The sequence below is a fragment of the Diceros bicornis genome, chromosome 18 (genome assembly GCF_020826845.1).
Source record: "Diceros bicornis minor isolate mBicDic1 chromosome 18, mDicBic1.mat.cur, whole genome shotgun sequence".
Lineage (NCBI taxonomy): Eukaryota > Metazoa > Chordata > Mammalia > Perissodactyla > Rhinocerotidae > Diceros > Diceros bicornis.
In genome coordinates this window covers 2880539-2893186 of record NC_080757.1, presented here as the reverse complement: position 1 = coordinate 2893186, position 12648 = coordinate 2880539, and the positions used below count along the sequence as shown (strand labels likewise).

General features: G+C 42.5%; 1 protein-coding gene across 7 annotated transcripts in view; it reads left to right on the top strand.

The window, feature by feature from the left end:
• SPECC1 (sperm antigen with calponin homology and coiled-coil domains 1) overlaps positions 1–12648 on the top strand; it is a 269219-nt gene that overhangs the window by 212464 nt on the left and 44107 nt on the right. The gene's annotated exons all lie outside the window — the stretch shown is intronic.

Here is a 12648-nt window from a genome sequence, read left to right as displayed (position 1 = left end):
ATCTCCTGCAGGAAGGAGTACCTTTGTTTTGGCTCAAAGGAGACATAAACTCCCTACACAGTGCACCCAGCAGGCTGCTTCAACCTGAGGAGTTAGCTTTTGCTAAATCACTCCCCTAAAGAGGACCCTTTTCCTAATTCACATAAAGGCACGACATAGACAGGCCTTCAGAATTTTTCTTTCTATTACTTTAAGAGTTCTTTGCATTTAATGTAAGAGTTTCGGTTTACCTGGACAGTATTTGTTTTCTGTGAAGGTTAGACAAGGAAGTAATACCTGATATAAGTTTAAGCTTTTTTATTATGAAATATCATACACAAAGATAAAAGGGCACCAAATGGAGATGATAGTTTCATGAATTATTATGAAGTGAAAATCCATGCAGTCACTACTCACTTCCATAGAGTGTTGCCAGTCCCCCCAGACCTTTCATATGCCTTTCCAGTCATAACCCCTCACTACTCTCGAAGATAACTGTTGTCCTCAATTCTTTTCCTTACAGTTTCTACAGAACTGTGCATCCTTGTCTGCCATGTTAGTTTTGCTTGCATTTGAGCTGTATATAATTGGAACAAAAACCTGTAATATTTGCATTTGGCTTTTTTCACACAGTGTTTGTAAGATTTGTCCATGTTGCATATAGCTATAGTTTGTTCATTTTCTTCACCATTTAGTAACCCATTATATGATCCTACCATTATTCATGTATCCGTTCTATTATTGACAGACAGTTGAGTTATTTCCAGTTTGGGGCTATTATAAGTAGTGATGGAATGTTCTTGTACATGTCTCTTGGAACACATACATACTCGTTTCTGCTGGATCTACACCTACAAATGGAACTGCTGGGCATCGGGTAAGCATATGTTCAAGTCGAGTGGATAGCGCCAGATTTCTGAAGTGGTCGTACGATTTACCTCCCACCAGCACTTTATGAGAGATCTGTTTCTCTACATTCTCATCAACACTTGGTATTGTCAGACTTTTTACTCCTGGCCATTTGGATAAGTGTGTCTCAGTATCTCATTGTGATTGTGATTTGCATTTCCCTGATGGCTAATGAGGTTGACACCTTTTCATGTGCTAATTGGCTCAGGTTTTTTGCTTGTTTTTAAAATCATATTGTCTTTCTCTTCCTTACTGCTTTCAGGACTTCTTTATATATTCTGGATAGAAGTCCTTTGTCAAATAGATGTATTACAAACACCTCTCCCAGTGTGGTTTCAGTTTTCACTCCTTTGTTGAACAAAGTTCTTAACTAAGTCTAATCTGTCAATCTTTTCTCTAATGGTTAGTGCATTTTGTTTTTGTTTCAGAATCTTTGTCTATTCCAAGGTCATGAAAATGTTTTCCTGTTTTCTTCTAGAAGTTTGATTTTTTTACTTTCCCATGAAATAGACACCTTCTCTAAAATTGCCGGCTCCCACTCTAATCTCCTTAGTGAGGCACAGCTTTCCCATACCTTTACCCCATTTTGCTAAAAGTTCTGAAGCTGCTGGCACCACAATGCTCCTTTCTCAACCTCAAACTTTTGAGAGTGGTGGGGACAGAGAAAGAAAGAAAGGAGCAAGAAAACAGGGCCTTAGCCAAGAGCCAGCCCAGAGAGTAGAGAAGCAGGGCTGGGATTCTGTTTTTAACGGCAGCAGTCAGGTGTCTTAAAATCAGAATCTGCCCAAGAATGTTAGTGTCTTGTGTCCTGGACATTACATTCTTATTTTCTGTTAAAAAAGAAAAAGAGAGAAATCAGTCAGGTTAATGCACAATAATAGAGGCTCCCAGAGTACCAGCTTGCTTCTGACCCATTGGTTTTTCTTTTAGCTGCTCTGTCCACCCGCTGCTTCACCCCATTCCAAGGGTTGAAACTGTCCCGGAAAGGATGGCCATCTCAATAACCACATTCTTGGCATGTCAGCCATGCTGCCAAGGAAATGGGAAAGAATCAGAAGTCAGGGAGAGAAGGCTGACTACAGGAGGTTTTAGGGTAAAGGAAATAGGAATGGTAACAGAAAATTGGAGATTAAAAGTAGTAGTCAGCCAGGAATGAAGTCTTGACTGTGGCTGAGCCACATGTGATCACTGATGGTTGACTGCATGGCCATTTGCCCCACTGACGGAAATGGATGGAGGGAAGTGCTAGAATGGATGTGAAAAGACAATTAAAATTTTAATTGAAGAAATTGCCCTTTTAGATGTAATGTTGTTGTAATTAGACTGCAGGGAGGAATTACACAATAAAATATTTCCAGTCATAAGAGTAAGAATAATACTTCCTCCTGTAGTGATTTTTTTGTTTTGTTTTGTGAACATCTTGAACTAGTTTTCAAAGCATCTTACATTTGATAAAACCCAAAACTCATTTTGCCTGAAGAGAATTTTTCATTCATTGTTAAATGTCTGTAAATCTAGAGATAAATATACGTCATATGTGTCTGATTTATTTACTCTTCGCAAAACATCCTCTGTCTGGACCTGTTTGTCTAAAATGCCTCTTTAAGCATCTAAAGCTGTTCTCTCCAGCTTAGGAAGCCAAAAATAAATAGTAGAAAACTCAGATGGTTCATGGTCTTTTAAAAACCAGTAGCCATGTGCATTTTGACTTAAAATAACTTTCTTTTTACCCCACCAAAGTATAGTGTGATAGGTTATGTCAGAACTCTCCATATGTTAATTCAATGAATTTTTGTTGAGGGACCTATTTAGTGCCAGGTAATATTTTAGGTGCTGGGAAATCAGCAGTGAATGAAACAGGCAAAATCTCTGCTCTCATGGAACTTACATTCTCATCGGAGTGACAATAATTAAAATTAAAAAGTAGAATATGTACTATAGTAAAAGGTGGTCTATACTGTGGAGAAAAATGTAGCAGGGAAGGAGGATTGGGAATGTTGGGCGTGTGGATACAATTTTAATACAAAGGTTGGGGAGGTGACGTTTGAGCAGTGGCTCACCTTACCTGAAGAAGGTGAGGACATTTGTGTTTTCACCAAGGTTTATGTCACACCAAGTACTAGACTTGGGAAGATCAGAATGAGGAGGTGATCACTTTAGCAGCTATGTCAGTTGGAATTTAAGTAACACAAGGTGGCCGCTCCAATGTTGCAGCATTGAAAAGTGAGACTGGCAGGCCAGACCCTCCCCTGCGCCCAGGTTCAGCTTTCTGTTGTCTTGAAGAAGCCTCAGGATTGAGAGCGAGTGGAAGAACGTGAGCATGCATGCACTCACTGTGGAGTGAGGTCCACCCTGAGCTTGAAATGGCTCTCAGCAGAGGAGACCCTTCCAGACATTCTGCTCAACTCATTTCTTTGGGTCTTTTTTGGAAAAAATCAGACTTTCAGGAAGGCCCTGCAAATTACTCTCGGTCCCCAGGCTTAGTGCTCGTTATGCCTGCTAGCTATATGTGAAGCCAGGGATGGACCTGACCCATGGAACCCCTACATCTCTCTCTTTTTTTTGCTGAGGAAGATTAGCCCTGAGCTAACATCTGTGCCAGTCTGCCTCTACTTTATATGAGGGTCGCCACCACAGAGTGACTGAGGAGTGGTATAAGTCCATGCCTGGGATCTGAACCCGCTAACTCAGGCCACCAAAATGGAATGTGCCGAACCCAACCACTATGCCACAGGGCCAGCCCCAACATCTCCCTTTCTTAATCTGCTTTTAGTTCCCTCTTTTGGGTGATGACAGAGAAATTTCCATCTCTAATGTAATTGCCAGTAAGAGTTCTAAAGGAGCAGAAAGCCAGGATGGTGAGCGTGATAGGCAGAGTTCTAGGATGATCTCCAGTGGCCCTTGTCCTTGTATAGTCTGCTTCCTGTATATGGCAAAAGGGAGATTATCCAGGTAGACTTAACACATGAGCCATTTAAAAGCCGAGAGTTTTCTCTGAAGCATAAGAAGGACTCAGTGCACTATTGGTGGGTTTGAAGGTGGAGGGGACACCTGAGAAGGAGCTGAGAGATGTCGAAGGCTGATAGCCAGCAAGGAAACCAGGACTTTCTAGCTTTATAGTGCTGAGGTCATACCCAGAAAATGCCATGGGGGCGCCCTGTGGTTTTGGAGTCAACAGTGCCAGTTTTGGTGCTGCAGTGTCCTTTGTCATTTCTCTCCCTGTCCCGATGCCCTCAGACCTCAGCTAGGCCAACGATGGTCAGTTTGCTTGGCCTTCTGCCTTCCCTCGGCTGAGGGACCTTGGCCTGTAACACACTCTGACGAATGTGTCAAATTCTGCAAAGACCTTGTACTTCCCAATAAGCATGACTAGGCGCAGCCACCCCACACCTCTGCAGGCAGCACCTTGGCTGTGTTCCTGGGACCCTGCCGTGCCCTGGACATGAATCACCTGACACTGGAGATTTATTTGGCTGAGGGCATAGGTAGAGATTACCTACACCCCACCTACCTCTCAAAAGCTAGAATCTATAACTTTTAGCAAGTTTTAAAGGCCTCAGATTTCAAGTGTCAAATTAAAACATTGGAGCAGTATTATAGTAGAAAGAGAGAAGTATGTAAAGTGGTACTCAGGTTCACTCTTATGGGAAACATAATTTGAAAATAGTTTGGCTAGAAATGACCAAGTGTTTTTATTACTTTCAAAGTCACTGTATTAGTTTTCTTTTGCTGTGTAACAAATTACCACAGACTCAGTGACTTAAAACAACACCTGTTTATGAGCGCAGAGGTCCAGCACACATGGCTGGGTTCTCAGCTCAGGGTCCCACAGGCTGAAATCCAGGTGTCAGCTGAGCGGCATTCTCACCTGGAGGCTCCGAGGAGGAATCGCCTCCAGGTTCCTGCAGGTCAGTGACAGGTTCCTGTGTTTGTAAGACTGAGGACCCCATCTTCGTGCTGGCTGTCAGCCAGGCGTCACACTCAGCAACTGTGGGCTGCTCTCGGGTCCTTTCGACATGGCCCCCTTCATCTTCAACCAAGCAATGGCCGTCACATCCCCCTCACATTCACACTTTGAATCTCTGACTTCCTCTTCTGCCTCCAGCCTGTGAAAACTCTGCTTTAAACGCCTCAGGAGATGAGGTTAGGCCCACCCAGATAGTCTCCCTATTTTAGGGCCAATTCATTAGCAACTTTAATTACGTCTGTCAAATCTCTTTGCCCTGTAACATAGCACAATCATGGGAGAACACCAGGGAGTAGATCATGGGGACGTCTTTAGACTTCTCCACCCGGCCATGGTTCTCAGTGCTGACTGTACCTTCAGTCAACTAGGGCGCTTTTATAAAATACCTGTGCCTGGGCCCAACTCTAGATTAAGCACTCAAAATCTCCCAAGCAGGGGCCCAGGCTCCAGGTGATTCTAATGTGCAGGCAGCATTGAGAACCTTGGATCTAAAAGTGACACTATGCCTAAGAGAACCCTTTGTGATTCTGTATCCCAAGTTGCCAAGAGCCCGTGTGTTGTAAAGACTTAGAAACACACTGGACATGAACAGTGGGCACACTAATGGCCTGAAGAAGAAAAGACCCTCACTGGTTTGTCGTCTAGGAAAAGTAAATAACCTGACCCTAAGGAAGCAACTGTGGGATTCTCTCTGTTACCTCATGATCCTGGTAACTCCACTCTGTTAGTTTTCTGTTTCTGCAAATTACTTGAATTTAGCAGCTTAAACAACACCCACCTATGATCAGCTCACCGTTTTATAGGTCAGAAATCCCGGCGAGCTCAGCTGGTTCTCTGCTTCAAATGTCAGGGTGTCAGCTGAGCTGGGCTCTTCCCTGGAGGCTCTGGGACAGAATCCATTTCCAGGCTGACTCAGGGTGCTGGCAGAAATCTCCTTTATAAATTTGCTGTATGACCTTGACCAAATCACCAGTGTCGACCACATAGTAGTCTAGGGCATCAGGGCCCTAGGAACACAGCCCAGGTGCCACTTGTGGAGGTGTGGGGGGGCTGCACCTAGTCATGCTTCTTGGGAAGTATGAGGACTTTGCAGAGATTTAGGACCGAATTCCATGCATTTGTCAGAGTGTGTTACAGGCCAAGGTCCCTCAGCCGAGGGAAGGCAAAAGGCCAAGCAAACTGACCATCGTTGGCCTAGCTGAGGTCTGAGGGCATCGGGACAGGGAAAGAAATGACAAAGGACACTGCAGCACCAAACTTGTCATTGTTGACTCCAAAACTGCAGGGCACCCCCATGGCGTTTTCTGGGTATCCGTAGGCCTCAGTACGCTAAAGCTTTAATGCTAGAAAGTCCCACAGAGGCTGTGGAGAACGAGGTTCCATAGTTGGATTTGGATTTGCTAGAAGCCCTGCTTATTTCAGTCATTCTACAAGGCTAGACCTGATGGTTCTGGAGCCTTCTGACAAACAAGAAAAACCTACACCACACACATACAGAGAGAGGGTTATTTATCTGAAGTCTCTTGAGTTCATTTACCGCTTAAGTGAACATTCATTTTCTTATAGCACATTCTACGTATTAGTAAATAAATGCTATTTCCTTTAACAAACCTGTTTTACAAGCTTTGTTATCATAATGTGCTTCATAGTTAAAGGCTTACTTCCTGAAAAATTAAACCAAAAAATTGTGGCAAATAGTTGAATAGCCCAGGGAACTCCTTACTCCTTCTCGGGAGGCTGAACAGAATAACTGTGGTTTATGACAAATAGTGGGAGCTCCATGGGTTTCAGCTAAAATAAGACCTTTGCCCTTCCAGACTAGTGCTTTTCTTCATGGGGCTCCGTAGTCGCTGGTACATAAACATCCTGTAACCGTCTCTTCCTCATCTTACCTTTAGTAAGATAATTTCAGTAAGGTACTTTAGTGAGAAAATTTAATTGTCAACAAGATCGTTTCTTCCCAAATCTTCCCGTCACATAGCGTCATGATTCATTTTATCTTTTTTCTTTTTCTTTTTCTTTTTTTTTGGAGAGAAAGATTGGCCCTGAGCTAACATCTATTACCAATCTTCCTCTTTTTGCTTGAGGAAGATTGTGCCTGAGCTAACATCTGTGCCAGTCTTCCTCTATTTTGTATGTGGGATGCCACCACAGCATGGCTTGAAGAGCAGTGTGTAGGTATGTGCCCGGGATCTGAACCTGCAAACCCCAGGCCATTGAAGCAGAACACATGAACTGAACCACTACACCACTGGGCCAGCCCCCATTTTATCTTTTAACAATGGCTGGGTCAAAGTTTCAAGGGCTTATCATTTTACTGGCCAGAGGAATGAGATGCCGAGCACTAATGGACCCTGGTTGAGGCTGTGGGGACAGTGGTAGTTAAGAACTGGACGCTGCTATGTCTTAGGAGCAGTGTTGCATCAGGCTGAGGCCAGCAGCGTCAGGAGGGGGCTCCCAGCGTTTTGGTTCAGGGCAGTTTCTGGGGGGAACATCTAGGGATACTTCCAGCCCTGGCCTGAGACAGGTGGTTAGGTGAGTATTGATCACAGAATGACCAAACTAGTTTTAGTCCAGGGTTGGGTGGAGTCACCAAGCTAATTTTATTCATACATACCCTTAACAAATATATGCTGAACACCTGCTGGGCACTGTTCTCACCAACCAGGTCTAGACAGTTGACAAAGAGGGACAGACAACAAAGAAAGAGAGGAGATGGGGTGGGGGAATAGGCCCAAGGGCTGGGCAGAGAATTAAGCAGGACTCCTGGTGCAGGGTGACTAGGGGCACTCTAGATTGGGAAGGCCTGTCTGAGGAAGTGATGTGTACACTCAGACCAAAATGACGGGAAAAGCAGCCCTGTGGAGACGGGGTGGAAGGAGTCCCAGGCAGAGGGAACAGTTAGTGCAAGGGGTTGGGCAGAAAGGAGCCTGATGTGCTGGAGGAACAGAATATAGGCCTTCGTGGCTGGGGATGACGGTGGGCGAGGTACAGGGTGGTGGGGACGAGACTGGAGAGTGGAACATCTGGATTGTGGTTTCATTTTGAGTGGGGATGGGGCTCAAGGCTTCTGGGGGGGAGTTGAGGCACAAAAAGAGCGATGGTAATGGCTTTTGCAGAGTCCCAGCTAGAGAGTGGTTACACCTGAAGCCCTGCGCAACGGGACACTTGGCGTTCCCTCGATTCCTCGTTGGTCTCCAAGGGAATTAAAGTGATTGTCCTGCCTTCCCAGGGTTGTGAATATCTTCTCTGTAGCACAGGCTCTGACAACCATCTATGGCTGTAGATCCTTGAGCTCAGTGTAGTGAACTCCATGTAGTTAAAGTGTTCTTTTAATCACTAACAGGCATTGTACATAGTTATAAATAGCCAAAAATATTAAAATTGTTTTTTAAACTACGTGTTAAAATTGTTTCATCTCACTTGTAATCAAAGCAATACCAGTGAAAACATGAGATACCATTTCTTTGCTTACCATACTGGAAGATATTTTTAAATGATGAAATGGTCAAAAGGAGAATTCTGGTCCACCCTTGGTGGGAGTGTAGAGGAATACTGCCTTTGGGAGGGAAATTTAGCAGTGCGTATCAGGAATCTCAAAAATGAGTATGTCGTTGGACATAGAAATTGTGTTTCTAGGTATTTATTTCAAGGAAATAATTATGGATGCCTATGAAGATAGGATTTCAAGCAATTTTATTACAGTTTTATTTAAAATTATTTTAAAAGAACTGGAAGTGATACAAATTTCTAACAGTAGGGGAATCAAATAAATTATGGTATATGTGTACAATGGGATATTATAAAGCTGTTAAATAAATTATTCTTTGGGCAAATATATTTATTTATTTTTTTGGCTGAGGAAGATATGCTCTGAGCGAACGTCTGTGCCAGTCTTCCTCTATTTTGTTTGTGGGTCACCGCCACAGCGTGGCTGCTCAGTGGTGTAGGTCCATGCCCAGGACCCAAACCTGCAAACCCAGGCCGCCAAAGCAGAGTGCACTGAACTTAACCACTACGCCACGGGGCTGGACCCATGGGCAAATATATTTAAAGGCACTGGAAAAAAGGTGCATTGTACATTAAGTCAAAAATCAGATTCTAAAACAGTCTGTGTAGTATGATTCCAATTCTGTAAAAAGAAATTTATACAAATATTAACAGTGGTTATCTCTGGGTGAATATTTCAAATTTATTCATACTTTCCTGTAGTATTTTCATTTTCTACAATGAACATGTAAATTTTTAACACAAAAAATTTATTTTAAAAATTGTGTCTTTTTAAAGGAAAGAAGCCAGATGCACAAGACGACATATTATATGATTCCATTTATATGAAGTGTCCAGTGTAGGCAAATTCATAGAGCCAGAGAGTAGATTAGTGGTTACCAGGGGTTGGGGAGGGGAGAATAGGGAGGCACTGGGCACAAGGTTTCTTTTAGGGGTTATGAAAATGTTCTAGAATTAAATAGTGGTGGTGGTTGCAGAACGTTGTGAATATACTAAAAGCTACTGATTATAAATTTTAAAAGGGTAAACTTTATGGTATGTGAATTATATCTCAATAGAGCTATTATTTATTTTAAAAAAGAGCAGTTAGAAGAGCTTAAGTAGAGGGATCAGGGAGATGGTGGATGGGGGTAGGTAGGGGTGAGGTAGGAAACTGGTATTTAAATTATAAATCTTGTTAAACTATAACTTTAAAAAACATATCCCTGTATTACTTCGTATATTAAAAATAATTGAAATAAAACAGTAAAGTAAAACAGATGCAAGGAATTGGTATTCCAGTTTTTAATATGGGAGGTGGGATTCAGAGATATTCACTTTATTGTTATGATTCATAACCCAAGTATATTCTTTTTTTTATTGTGAAATTTTTGTTGTACATTATTGTATGTCCAGTCACCCTATAAATGCATCCCTCCACCCCTTGCCAAGTATATTCTTTGTATGGAATGTTATGTTATGACATATAATTTGGGGGTGAAAGTCTGAGGGAAAAGGCCATAAAGATGTATTACAGTCAATAATTAAACCAGATCCTTTCTGGGAAAAATTTTAAAGCAGAAGAAGAGAACAACTAAGAAATGGCAGTGTAAACAATGGGCCTGAGGAGCCTGTAGAGTGGGGTTCCAGTCACATCTCTGCTGTGCCACTTTAAAGCCATGTGACAGTTAGCAAGTCAATTTAAAAAAAATTGTCTTTTTAAATTAAAATATAAACATAAAAGATGGATAAAACAGTTTTCAGAAAAATGGCGCTTTTCCAAATGGTGTACCTAAGGTGTCCTTACCCTGAATTGCACGTAATATAACCGAGAATTTTCTCATTTTGGCCTGGCCACATCTTATTTCTTAAAGATAGTAAATGTCAACATTTTATATGATCAAAGCTTTTGCCATTGGAAACAGTAATAATGTAGGTCTGACTAGATTTAATTTTCTTCTCAGGTCAGTGATCAGCCAACTTTAGCCCAGGGACCAAATCCAGCCCACTGGATTTGTTTTTATAAATAAAGTTTTATTGGAACACAGTCACATCCATTCACTTACATATTGCCCGTAGTTTCTTTTGTGCTACAGCTTCAGAGTTGAGTAGTTGCAAGAGAGCCCTTTTGGCTGTGTGACTTACAAATTGAAATTATTTACTGTCTGTCCCTTTGCAGAAAAAGTTGGCTGACCCCTCCCTTAGATAAAGATGCACAGGTATCTCCTGTTATTCAAATCATATTTGGTTCTTGCATTTCAGAAAGCAAGAAGCAAATGGTCAGATGGCAAGAAAATTGAAAATTCAGTTGCTGAATTTGTATGGCAAGAGTCAGCTAGCAAGGAGATAGGTGATAGCTGTGCTGTCATGAAGGCACAAATAGACATCCTTGAACTTGTTTTCAGCCTGTTAGCTAGGAACTACATAATCTTCTGTGTTAGAGAAAAAAGCAGTCTTTGTGTTGTCCAAAACAAATCTTATTTTGCATCCAGAAAGAACACCCACGTTGCTGGCAACTTCTGTTTTTCTGTCTCTGAGTTCCCACAGACAAGCACTAACATATGCTTATCCAATAGCAAGCAGCCTATGAAATATCAGGCCATTTGGGGCTCTATTTGTTGTTTTCTTTTTTGAGACACGTCTCTTGAGGGCTATATGCACAATTCAGAGAACATAAAATGCTTTGATTTATTTATTGTCATTAGAGTGGTTCTTTTCCTGACTTCATTTTAAAGATAGAGTCTCAATAGAAAATGAATGTCATTATTGGCCTCTCCTCTATTGAGGCCCTTTTTCACCCATTGTCTCTGCTTCTGCAGCTGTGTATGAAACGTGGTGATTTGTGAAGACATTTTAAATGGCACCAGGCATTGTCTTACCGCCTGAGGCAACGGTAGAATTTATTTGGAAAATAAAGATGAAAGGCTTTATTTCTCAAGTTGCGGTAGACATTCAGTCGACTCTTGGCAGCCTGATCTCCAGTTGATTTTATCTCATGAGCCAGCATGCTTAGGAGCTCCCTCTCCTCCTCTCAGTTGTGTGTGCATGTCCAGATGGATGAAATTTTGAGTAATAAAAATTACTTTCTAACAAAAATATCAAAAGGTGTAAAGATACCTGTGAGATTTTTTGCACAGCAGGTGGGGGGGACTTCTCCCACCTTCATCTACGTGGATAACAGAGCAGCAGCCACGACCACCCTCATCACTGCTGATTCATCCAAGGGAGGGCGCCCAATCCAAGCCAGGCCAAGCAGCCTCCTCCCAAGAGTTTTGGAACTAGAACTGAGAGAATGTTACGGTACAGAACTCAGATACTGTTGGCAGCCATGTTTTTGCCACTGCGCAGAAAAGAGTGAACGTAACAGGCCTGAGACAGCTGTGCTTGCAAAGGCTGCTTGCCGGGTTGGCCTTGACTAGGGCCTGGTAACTTGGGTTCCGGGAGAGTTCCCACCATCTCCAGAACTGACAAGAGAGGCTCACTGTGCCTAAACAGTTGGTACAAACACTGGTTTTCCTTCTGGGAGTCTAGAGTTTTGGTACATGCTAGGTAGAGGGCGCCTACATGACCAGCCCCCAGTAAAAACCCTGGGCCTCCAGTCTCTCGTGAGCTTCCCTGGTAGACAGCATTTCACATGTGTTGTCACAGCTCATTGCTGGAGGAATTAAACATATGACTCCATGTGGGAAGACTCTTGAAGCTTGTGCCTAGTTTCCTCCGGACTTTGCCTCGTGGCTTTTCCCTTTGCTGATTTTGCTTTCTATCCTTTCACTGTGATAATAAATCTGCGAGTAGCTGTGAATGTGACTATATGCTGAGTGCTGTGAGTCCTCCTAGCGATCGCTGAGCCCGTGGTGAAGGTGCTCTTGGAGACCCCCAGCATGGCCACATTGACCAGGAAGGAAGTAGAAGAAACCTCTGTAGAGACAGAAAATTAAACAAATGCTCAGGGAGAAGATCGGATAATAAAACAGAGAGATGTGACACCTTCCAGTCTACCAATTCCAAATGCCTCAAGGCTCAGCAACATCCGTTTGGATATCCTTAGTTTCTATGAAACATTAAAATCCTTATAACAGATTTCCTCTTTTCTTAAATTAGTTCCAGTTGGGTTTTATTGTTTAAGAGTTCTAGCCTATATAGAAGGATCATAATTGATGTCTTTGCTTTATTTCTGTGTTTTCTAAATATTTGGCACTAAGCATTTGTTCCTTTTTTTTTTTTTTTTTTGGTGAGGAAGATTAGCCCCGAGCTAACATCTGTTGCCAGTTCTCTTCTTTTTGCTGAGGCAGATCGGCCCTGGG